This window comes from Corapipo altera, unplaced genomic scaffold (assembly GCF_003945725.1).
Source record: "Corapipo altera isolate COAL_440 unplaced genomic scaffold, ASM394572v1 200, whole genome shotgun sequence".
In the NCBI taxonomy this organism is placed as follows: Eukaryota; Metazoa; Chordata; class Aves; order Passeriformes; family Pipridae; genus Corapipo; species Corapipo altera.
The window spans coordinates 916,296-926,740 of record NW_020884992.1 but is presented as its reverse complement, the minus strand read 5'-3'; the positions used below and the strand labels follow the sequence as shown (position 1 = coordinate 926,740).

At 43.4% G+C, this 10,445-nt stretch overlaps 2 long non-coding RNA genes across 3 annotated transcripts in view; one reads left to right on the top strand and one right to left on the bottom strand.

Annotated features, from left to right (window-relative positions):
* The window catches only part of LOC113958241, a 19,958-nt gene extending 9,805 nt beyond the window's left edge, over positions 1-10,153 (top strand). The window contains exons 2-4 of the long non-coding RNA XR_003531461.1: positions 1,879-1,976; positions 4,229-4,387; positions 9,800-10,153. This is a non-coding gene — a long non-coding RNA (uncharacterized LOC113958241). The remainder of the gene's footprint in view (positions 1-1,878; positions 1,977-4,228; positions 4,388-9,799) is intronic.
* Positions 1,870-3,553, bottom strand: LOC113958240. 2 transcript variants are annotated; one of them, XR_003531459.1, is made up of 2 exons: positions 3,266-3,553; positions 1,870-1,962 (listed from the first exon to the last, which is right to left on the bottom strand). It is a non-coding gene; the product is annotated as an uncharacterized LOC113958240 (long non-coding RNA). The 2 variants fall into 2 exon arrangements; XR_003531460.1 differs by lacking the exon at positions 3,266-3,553 and adding an exon at positions 2,963-3,233.
* Positions 10,154-10,445: the final 292 nt, after the last annotated feature.

The following is a 10,445-nucleotide window of genomic DNA, read 5'->3' as shown; positions in this document are numbered from 1 at the left end:
CACAGAGTGTGAAAATCTGTTGGAATTCAGTGCAAGGGAAGCGACTTCATAAATCAGATTTTTAGTGTGTGAATGATAAAATGTGTTGTAACTGATCATTTGGTGTATTGAAAGGTGTAAGTGATTTTAATGTCTGGGAGAATGGAGTGTTCAGGGAGGAGGAAAAGGTAAAAAGCACTGGGGGGCATCGTGGAGTGGGACGTGGAAAATGAGGAAAATGGTCCTAAAAAGGGAATTCCAGAGGAATTACACGTGATGGTACAAGCTACAGTGATTAACAACATTTAATTTGTTACACTAATTACTCCACAGGATGCTGAAGTTATAGGGCTGCTATTGAAATGTCATGTTACTTGGTTCCTTTAAGTGATAATTACTTATATGTGTGCTCGTGTATGACCACAAAAAAAAAAAGATTGAAAGCAGCAAAGTGGTGCTTCAAACCTTTCTGTCCTAAGTTGATACAAGGCCTAATTTAATATAATGACTAAATGTGTGATAATAAAGCTAAATTACACAGCATTGCTACGTGGAAAAAAAAATGCAGTGAGTCAGCCTTTCCCAAAATCATGAGGGGAAATGAAAATGAGCTTTAAACGATTGATAAATCGGATTATTTGATTTTACTCCTGGGTTTTGGGTCTCTGGAACAGCTACACTTCCCACTGTCGGGCAACACAGGGAGCGAGGGACTCTCTGCCTCTGAAATTTTATCTTATAACTGAGATTTTTCACACTGTTCCTTGATTCCAGCAGCTGAGGCTTTCGGGGGGGGGAATTGCCAAGGAGTGCTGCAGCATAATTACACAGGAGCTGGCAGCAGGGGCTGGAACATCCCTGGAACCAATCCAGAGCTGCAGGGCCACATCCCAGTCCCCCCTGAGTGGGAAATTCTCGGGCAGAACAGACCTCATTGTTGGAGAGATTAAAAATTTACAAAATTACAGGCGAGGAGCTCCAAACACCCCTCCTGTTTATACGACAGAACTCACGCCAGGCCAGACCCACAATATTCCAGGCAGGAAAAATTGCTACATCCACAATAGGAGCTCTGTTTGTGCTGAGGATGGGGAAGGAATCGGGGCATTTTTATTAAAAGTGGGTCTGACTGACTCCGGAGGGAGTTTGAATTGTGCATTTAAGGAGGTTTTGCTTTGCTGGAAGGGGTTTTTTTAATCTGGCTGAGGGAGGTTTCCAGCTCGCTAAAGCAGCTGAAACTTCCACAAGGGCTCGGGAGCAAAAGGAGCTGCTGCTAAAATGAGTGTTTCTTTAGGATTTCACGAGGGAAAAATCGATTTAACACCTTTAAGAAGGATTGAGAAACCGCTTGTGGGTAAAGTTATAAGAAAAAACGTTTGTGTTCTGAAAGCAAAAAAAAAGTGAGGAATTTTATACACAGAGTGGTGGACTCAGGATAATTTAAATTCCTTGAGTACAACACACAAAGAAGCTCATGTTCATAACAAGGCACCACTAAACTTGGCTAAATCTGGTGCATCCATGCTTTTAGAAATAAAGTTGCAATCCTATGATACTTTCTTTTCGTCCCCCACTCTCCTTTCTGTGCTGTGGGGATTTGTGGGATCTTTCAAGTGGTTTTTTTTTTAAAAAAAAAAACTCTTACCTTGGGTCTGTGTTATGTGGAAGGAAAAAATACTTTGCCACCAGCGAGGTTTTTTGGAAGTGTTTGTCCAATTCCAGTCTGTGTCTGTTCAATCTGATGGAAGTTAAACTGATTATCACTGCTTTAATGTAGAGCAGAGCTAGATAAAATTAATGTAAATCAAAATGAGTGCAAACAGCTGGTTTTAAAGCCTTTCCTGAAAGCTCCCACTCGCTTCCTCTCTTTGACTTAACGTGGTTTTTTTAATTTCTTAGGGAGTTCAGCCAGGGCTGGGCAATGGGCTGTGCATCTCCATCTGCTGCTGGGACACCGGTGTTTGGAGAACTGCTTAATCCACGCTGGAAACGGAGAGGTAAATGTTAAATATTTAACAAGCTAAACTCATAACATTAGCTAAGAAGGGTCATCCCATTTGTTGCTATAAACTAATTTGTTTACAGGGCAGAAAGCATCAACCTCCACCCCTGGTCCCCTTAAGCAGTCGCTAAACTCCTGCTAATGGATGCACTTTAGTGCTGATATTTCTAGGAGCCCTGTGTTAGCATTTGGCAAACATTTATTGCAGAAAGGGGTGTTTACTTTGGAGATTGCTTTTGGATGTTTCTGCTTCCCTTCTTCATCACTATGAGCATGAACTCAGTCGCCTCCAATATTAGCTCAGTTTTGATTTGTGTTTCCACAGTTTTCTCTTTGCCCTATAAAAATAATATAGAATAAAATAGAACAGAATAAAATAGAATAAAAAAATAAAATAAATAAAATAAATAAAATAAAATAATGACTTTAAAAGTACAAGTTTAAGTGAGGGATGACAGACCTCAGAGTACCGAGCACACCCATGGAGTTACCTCAGCACTTGTTACCCCCCGACCTACACTGAAAATTTACAAGAAACACATGGTTTTGTTTAGGATAAAGTCTCTGTGTCAGATTGGTGGTGAAAATCTGTCCCCAAAAGCACCTAAATTGGTGAATGATGTGAATATAAAGCAGAGCTGAGGGGATTCTGGCCCTGCTGCTGGTGGTGGCTGGGTTGTGGTGTGAGGAGAAACACCAGAATCTGCTTCTTTTTCCCTCATTCCAGGCTGGATTTGCTCCCCAGGCCTCAATATTTTATGGAATGGGTAATATTTGGCCCTTTTAGCTGTGTTTTTGGGTCAGATTGAGCCGGGGTATGACAGACCTTTAGGCCAAAGGATGGGCCAGGCTGTGCCCTCAGCCACGGCCCCTCTGCCCACAACCGGCCAAAATTTGGGGCCAAAGGGCTGAAATCGGGGACCTGCGCCCCAAAACCTCCATGAAGACACCAGAGAGGGTCTCACAGTCGGTGGTACTCACGCTAAAACACTTTATCAGCCGTTTTTTACCTCAGGGAAACCCGCTCTCCACAACCCCCCTCGGCTGGGTGCCCACAGGGAGCTCTGAGGGGAACAGCGGGGGATGAGGGGGTGTGTGGGGAGCACCAAACCCCGTGTCCCCGTGGGGGGGAAAAAAGAACACAGCCCCCCATTTCTTAATTACTGTCATTAGCGAAAATCAAATTTTTAAAGCGTTATTTCAGTATCCGCTGGGGTTTAAGAGGGGGTCTGGGCGTAGCAGCAGCGGCAGGTGTGCACAGGCAGCACAGCTGTGTTTGGGTACCTCACTCGGGAGCAGAAATGTTGGCAAACATTAAAAAAAACCCCAGCGTTTAAGTTTCAGGGCGTTGGTTTTCAGTGAGGCCGGGGGCGGCCGCAGGCGCGTTGGAGGGGTGGAATCGCCACAAACAACAGCAGTGTGTCACTCCGGCAGTGTTTCCGCGGTGCTTTACTCCAGCGGCGTTTCGTCAGCGTTATTAATAATAACTCCGCCCCGTTTTTACTCGAATTTAGGCGAATTTTGAGTCAGAACGACTTTCCCGCGCTTTCTCCCGCGAGGGGGGGAGGGGGCGGAGCCCACGGGGTTTTCCCGCCCTCGTTGTCTCCGCCCATCTTATGAATATTCAAATATAACCACGCCCCCTCTGGTAGCGGAAAGCGCGACCCCTCATTACCAGGCGCTGCGTGGTCACGCCCACCTAATGAATAATTAATGAGGCGCTGGGAGCGCGGCTTTGGGGGCGGCGGGATTTTTGGGATGAGCTTTAGGATCCCTTCCAAAACCCTTTCCGTGGTCCCGTGGCTCGGCCTGCGGAGTCGTTACTGCGCGAAGTCGCGATCTCTCCCCTGTGGGAATGGTGTCATTCCATGAGCCGCGGCCTCGGGAAAACCCCCTCTGTGAGAGCTGCAAATGCCCAGCTCGCTGCAGACCGGTTTTAAAAATAACTGTTTCTCGTTATAAATTCTGACCCCCCCGAAGTCGCTGACTATTCCCGAGTTACTATCCCGAGTAACTATTTCTCTCGGGACAGCGACCGAACCTCCCGGGAGAGGTTTCCTCGCTGCTCCAAAGGCAGCTCCCATACGATGGCAGCAGAGGCCCGCAGCTGCTTTAAGGGAATTTTTGCCCGCTTTTTTTATTTTTTTTTTCCCCAGAAGACAGTTTGTTTTGGTTTTGTTCCTGTTCTGATTTTTTTTCTTTTTTTTCTTTTTTTTCTTTTTTTTTTTTATTTCTCTTTTTTCTCAGGAACTTCATCAAAAGAAGAACTTTCCTTGGCAAAACCGAAGCAGAAAAAAAAATCAAAAAATCACCCTCATATGTAAGCATGTGGCATGGTCTGATTAATCAACAAGAGCGGGGTTGCCATGATGATGTAACAGTGACTGCAATATTTTGGCTGAAAAGGTAAATCAGGCAAATGTGCAAGAATAATGTGCTTGGATTTGAGCAGAATGAGCCAAGTAGAGCCTGCAGATGCATTGTCCCTGTTTCTATTTCCACCCGGGACAGCAGGGCCTGGCTGGATATCTCTCCAAGAAATAGCATCCTGCCTCCCTAAATCCTTCCCAAACGCTGCTGGGTGGAATCAGGGATCATTCTGTTCACCCCTCACCATCTTTTTGCTGTTTGCACCTCTGTGTTCCACCACGAATAGAAAACAGATACTCTCAGACCAGAAGTAACCAGAAATCACCAGATCCCACTGAGGAAAAAAAAAAAATATATATAATTTGGGGGTGTATCTGGAGTATCCTGGGGCACCTTTTTGGAGCCTGAGAGTGGTTTAAGGACTTCCTGAGGCTGCATCCTGTGTTTAACAGGCAGAGCTGGACCTGCATAAACACTGGAGTGATTGGGATAATTGATGGTAACGAGGGGATTTAATTGAGTCGAGGTAAAAGTATCACCCTGTGTTTGCTTTCAGTTGGCTGAAGGAGTCACTGATGGGGTTTATTTTTCACCCCTGTAATCCAGTCAGTGTTTGTAAACTGGTTTGAGGTGACGGGATGAGGAGTAATAAGGGGAAAATTGAGTCGTCCCAAATTCCCGGTGTTTCTGCCGGAGCGTTAACGGCTCATTCCCTGCACGGAGCAGCCCGAGAGAGTGGGAGGAGTGGGGTGGGACTTGGATGAGTTTTAAGGTCCCTTCCAGCCCAAACCACCCGAAGAAAAGCACCAAATGTGCTGGGAGTCAAAAGAAAATGCAGGAAAAATTGCACCACTAGGACCAAAGAACAGCATCTAGCGTTCCAAAGAACAGCATCTAGCGTTCTATAAGCACGGGAAAATGGAAATAATAATGTTGATAATAATAATAATAATAATAATCTGCAGAAGAAAGACATAATTCCTCGAGTTTTGTGTCCCTTCACCTGCTGTCTTAGGCAGTAAAATTTCTTCTTCTGATCTCTTTAAATCGAATTTCCCCCTGCTTGCCAAATGTTTCCTCCCTCTGAAGTGTTATTAAGAAGCTGAGCTGCACCCTTTCATTTTTTTTCTCTTAAAAAAAAAGCAGTTTAAGGCTTGTTAGAAAATGATAAAAATATATGATTAATGGGATTGTTGACTCATCCAGCACAGGCTCTGCTGTGCTCTGTGTGAGGATACACAGGGAATTAAGGCACTGTTTCCTCTCATCCTGCTTAATGAATTCTCTGGATAAAAATCACCACGTCCTCCTTAGCAGGCATTTTTTAAGGATTTCTGCCAGAGCAGGGCTGGTGGGTGGCAGAGGGATAAGAAAGGGCAGGGATGTGTATTCCCAGAATCCCAACCCACAGGGGTTTGATCCTCTGAGGAGCTGATGAGACTTTGACACGAAGTCTCATTTTGTTGGTGTTCTGCTCGTGGAATCGTGCGGGGATAGGGATGAGATGCAGCCGGAGGAATTAAAAAAAAAATGGGGAAAAAAGGAAGAAAAACCCAGAGTTTCCAGATGGCCTCATTCCTCTCGGGATCATCGCTGGCTGTGTGGGGGCAGGAGTGGGTTTAATGTCGTTTTCTTGCCTCTCCCACCTCGTTTTGGACAGTGGTGGTGGCTGAGACAAAACTGTCTCTGTCCTTCCACCCTGCCCCGCTTCCAAGGGTTTTAAAATGCTTGGAAGTGCATTAAATCCCGGAGCTGAGGGAAGGTGCCCTGTGGAGGAGGTGCTGAGGCAGGAGGAGCTGAGGGATTCCTTCAAGGTCGTTTGGAAGATTCCAGAGGCAGAATCCCAAGTCCCAGCTCTTGCTTCCTGCCTTCAGGGGACGCTCCTAAACGTTGGGATGGAGGGAATGTGAGAGTGAAAGAGGGAAGGCAGGGATGGGCTGGATGCAGAGGTGGAAAAAGGTGTGTCCTGGGTTTGTTGTTCATCCTTTACCTTCACATCAAACTTGTTCCTCTGCAGTTGCCAAATTATTCCCGAGGATCTGGCCTGTGTGTTTTCCCAGCCTGCTCCTCCCACCTAAATATCCCATATATTTCCCCTTATCTCTCCAGCTTTTCTCCATCTTCCCATCCTGCAGAAAAACAAGAGACCAGCTCCCCCCCCCAAAAAAAAAAGCAGCTGATTGCTAAGAATTCCTGAGCATCCCGTGAGCTCCCGTGGTCGGAGGAGGAGCCGAGGGAGCCTGGAACTGGAGCTTTTCCCTTCTCCTGCTTTTTAAGATGCAACGTTCAGCCCCAAACAGATGGGAGCCTGTCAGCACAACACAGGGATAATCACCAACGGAGCCATGGGAAGCTTGGGAACAGCTCAGAAGCTGCTCTGCTTTGTCATCTGAGCAGTTCTCGGGGGCTGAGAACCCCGGGGGGGGCTGGAATTCCTTTGGAGAAACCCCAAGGAAAACCCTGGCTTTGTGGGGGCTGCAAATCCTCTCCAAAGTGACTTGTCCTGTCCAGGGAGGGAGAATGATCCAGCCTGGAACAGAGGGATTCAATTAAATCTTAATTAACCCGATGATTGCTTCAGGCTTCTGGTTCGGAATCACAGGATCATGGAATTGTTAAAGTTGGAAAAGACCCTTTGTGATCATCAGCTGAGCACCACCGTGTCCCAAAGTGCCACATCCACAGGTTTTTTGGGCCCTTCCAGGGATGGGGGCTCCTCCCAACCCTTCCCAGGAAGACAATCCCACGTTCCCAACGCCAAATCTCATGGAATAGGATCACCCCCATCTCATGGAATAGGTTTTTGAGGATCACACCCAAACTGGTGCATCTGTCGTAGCTGCCAGACCCCTCCAGGCACCCCAATCCCAGAGCCTCATTTATTTTTTTTGGTGGATTATCCCCACCTCCACCAGCTGGAAAACAAGGAAGGAAGGAGTTAAGAAACCGTCACCTCGGGGTCTGTTATTATTCCATGGGGTCTGTAAAGTGAAGGAGTTAAAAAATCCCTCAGGAATCATGGAAATAACCCTCCAGGATGGCACCAGGGAGGTGCTTTCTGCAGCATGAAACCCACCATTATCCTTAAAAGAACAGCAAACCTGCTCTTTTCAGTCCTCAAAAAAAGCAAATATAAAAGGCTTTTTTTTTTCCTTTTTTTCCCCCCCTCCCAACCTTTTATCCTGGAATTTTATCAGGGATGTGTTTTCTTTTTTTTTTTTTTCTGCAGGGGAAAAGGGGTTTTCGTGTGTTCTGCTGGAGGTTTTTTCGGGGTTTAAAAAGAGGTGACAAAATCAATTTTTATTCCAGGCAAGGAAGGGGACCAGTGGAATTGGGCTCAGGAAAATTGCTGCCTGCCCTGACCTACTTGTTAAAAAGGAAAAAAAAAAAAATAAAAGGTAAGAAAAACAAGTGGAAAATGTTCACAATTGGCTTCTCAGGTTCTTCCTCAGCCTTTTGTGAGGGGAAAATTGTGGGAGGAGATGGAGGTTGGTGCAGGATCCTCCCGTGGCAGCTGAATGGAAGTGTGCAGGTGGTTCCTGCTCCCTTGGATCCAGCCTTTTTTTTTGGGATTGTACTGGTAATTATCCCCCCCCACCACCCTCTCATCTCTCACCTCTGCCTTTGGGGAGGGGGAAAAAAAAAACCCACAACATCTTTTTGGGTGGATGGGGGGTCAACACACAGGGAATTCCCCTCCTTTCCCTGCCACTATCTCCCAAAAATTCCTGATTTCTCCACGAGAAATGAAAAAAAAAAAACCAAAACCCTCAGCTTTTCCTTCCTAAGCAAGGCAATAAATCCATTTAATACCCAACCAGGGGAGGAACCAGGAGCCCAAATTCCCTGCTCCCACTTGTACCCAGAGCTTCGTTTCCCAGCACTTGGAAAAAAAATGCAGATCCAGAGCATCTATTTGAGGTTTTTATTCCTCCACCCACGGGCCCTGCTGGAACAATCTGCTCCCTTCTTTGCTGTCACTGCCATTAATTATGGCTCAAAACGCTGCTTTGGACCCGAGGTTGCATTTGCAGAGCACAAATCCTTGTTTATTTGCATGGCTGAGGTATTTTTCCCCCTATTTGTGGGCTGTTGTTTGGTTTGAGAGCTGTTTGTTGGGAGCTATTTAATTTTTTCCTTATGTGTGTGTTATAAAGTATTGACTTATATATGTGTGTGGGGGTATAAATGGAACATATATCTATATATATATATTAAAAAATGGAATATATATATTAAAAATGGAATTTATATATTAAAAAATGGAATATGTATATTAAAAATGGAATTTATATATTAAAAATGGAGTTTATATATTAAAAAATGGAATTTATATAAAAATGGAATATATATAATGGAATATATATATAATGGAATATATATAAATGGAATATACATATAAAAATGATCCCATTTATATATATATATAATATAATGGAATATATATATAAATGAATATATATATATAATGGAATACATATATAAATGGAATATAAAAATATATATGTGGAATATATATATATATATAAATTGAGTATATGTAGAAATGGAATATATGTAAATAAGGTAAATGGAATATATATGAAATGGACATTAAAAAATGGGACATATATAATAAACTGGAAAATAAAATTGAATAGGTATAAATGGAATATATATGTATAAATGGAATATATATATAAAAACGGAATACATATATAAAAATTGAATATATATAAAAATGGAATATATATAAAAATGGAATATATATAAAAATGGAATATATAAAAAAATTGAATATATATATATATATATAAAAATGAAAAAATATATATATAGTTTAATTATAAATCCGCTAATACTCCACTCAGAGAAATGGAACAAGGCACCAGGACAGGAGAATTCTTTTATCCTGATTAAATTAACTCCTGTTTTTATTGTGTTAACACAGTTTATCCCAGCCTGGAAAAGGCTCCTGAGGAAGAGGGGGATGAACAGGCTGTGATGGGCTTGGAGAGGTGAAAGGGAAAATGGGAAGAAGTGGATATATTATATATTTTCCTAATGGAAATAAATGGATACCTAAACCAGCAAAGGAAACCTGAGTGTGGAGGGGTCTCAGATAATGACTTTTAAAGTGCTTTCTGTATTTGAAATAGTTGGGGGCTGGTGCAGAGATCAAAACACTAAACCTGAACACTGGGAGGAAGGCAAATGTTCTGAGGAAACTCCACTGGGCAAGATGAGAAAAAAAAATAAAAGAAATCCTCCCAACAAGCCAAACAGAATAAAGGAGAAGCAAATGACAGTCTTAATTCAAAGCTCAATTACAGGAGTTGTGAGCCCTGGGAACTCCTCCTGCTAATGATGTGTCTGTGCTAAGATTGGGGAAAAGTGCCTTAAAATAAAATAAAATAAAAAAAATAAAAAAAAGAAGAAATCCCCGTGGTTTTTTTTTTTTTTTTGCAGCATCAATTAAAAGACTCCGAGATGAAAAGAATTCCCATCCTGCTCCAGGGCTCACAAGCACTAATCCTGCCAACCAAGGAGTCCAAAAGGAAGAAGGTTTTTATTTCATATCCAGACTCTTATTCCATGCAGGTAAATCCATAGTAAATACATTGCAGTAAAAGACAGTTAAAGTGCCTTTAAAGTCCCTCAAAAGAGTCCAAACTGTGCTGGAAATTCAAGTATGTGGAAAATAGGCCTTTAGTTATTAGGAGAATATTTTTATTTTTTTTTTTTTTAAATGTTGAAAATGGTGGGGGGTGAGGGAGGTGGTCAAGCCCCCAAATTTTCCTGGGAGCAGAACCAAATCCCAGGTCTGGGAAAAACCTCGGGATGAGGGGTGAGAAAAGCAAAATCAAGCTGGTTCCACCGGAATCCAGAGGGAAAAACCTCAGGATGAGGGGTGAGAAAAGCAAAATCAAGCTGGTTCCACTGGAATCCAGAGGGAAAAACCTCGGGATGAGGGGTGAGAAAAGCAAAATCAAGCTGGTTCCACCGGAATCCAGAGGGAAAAACCTCAGGATGAGGGGTGAGAAAAGCAAAATCAAGCTGGTTCCACTGGAATCCAGAGGGAAAAACCTCGGGATGAGGGGTGAGAAAAGCAAAA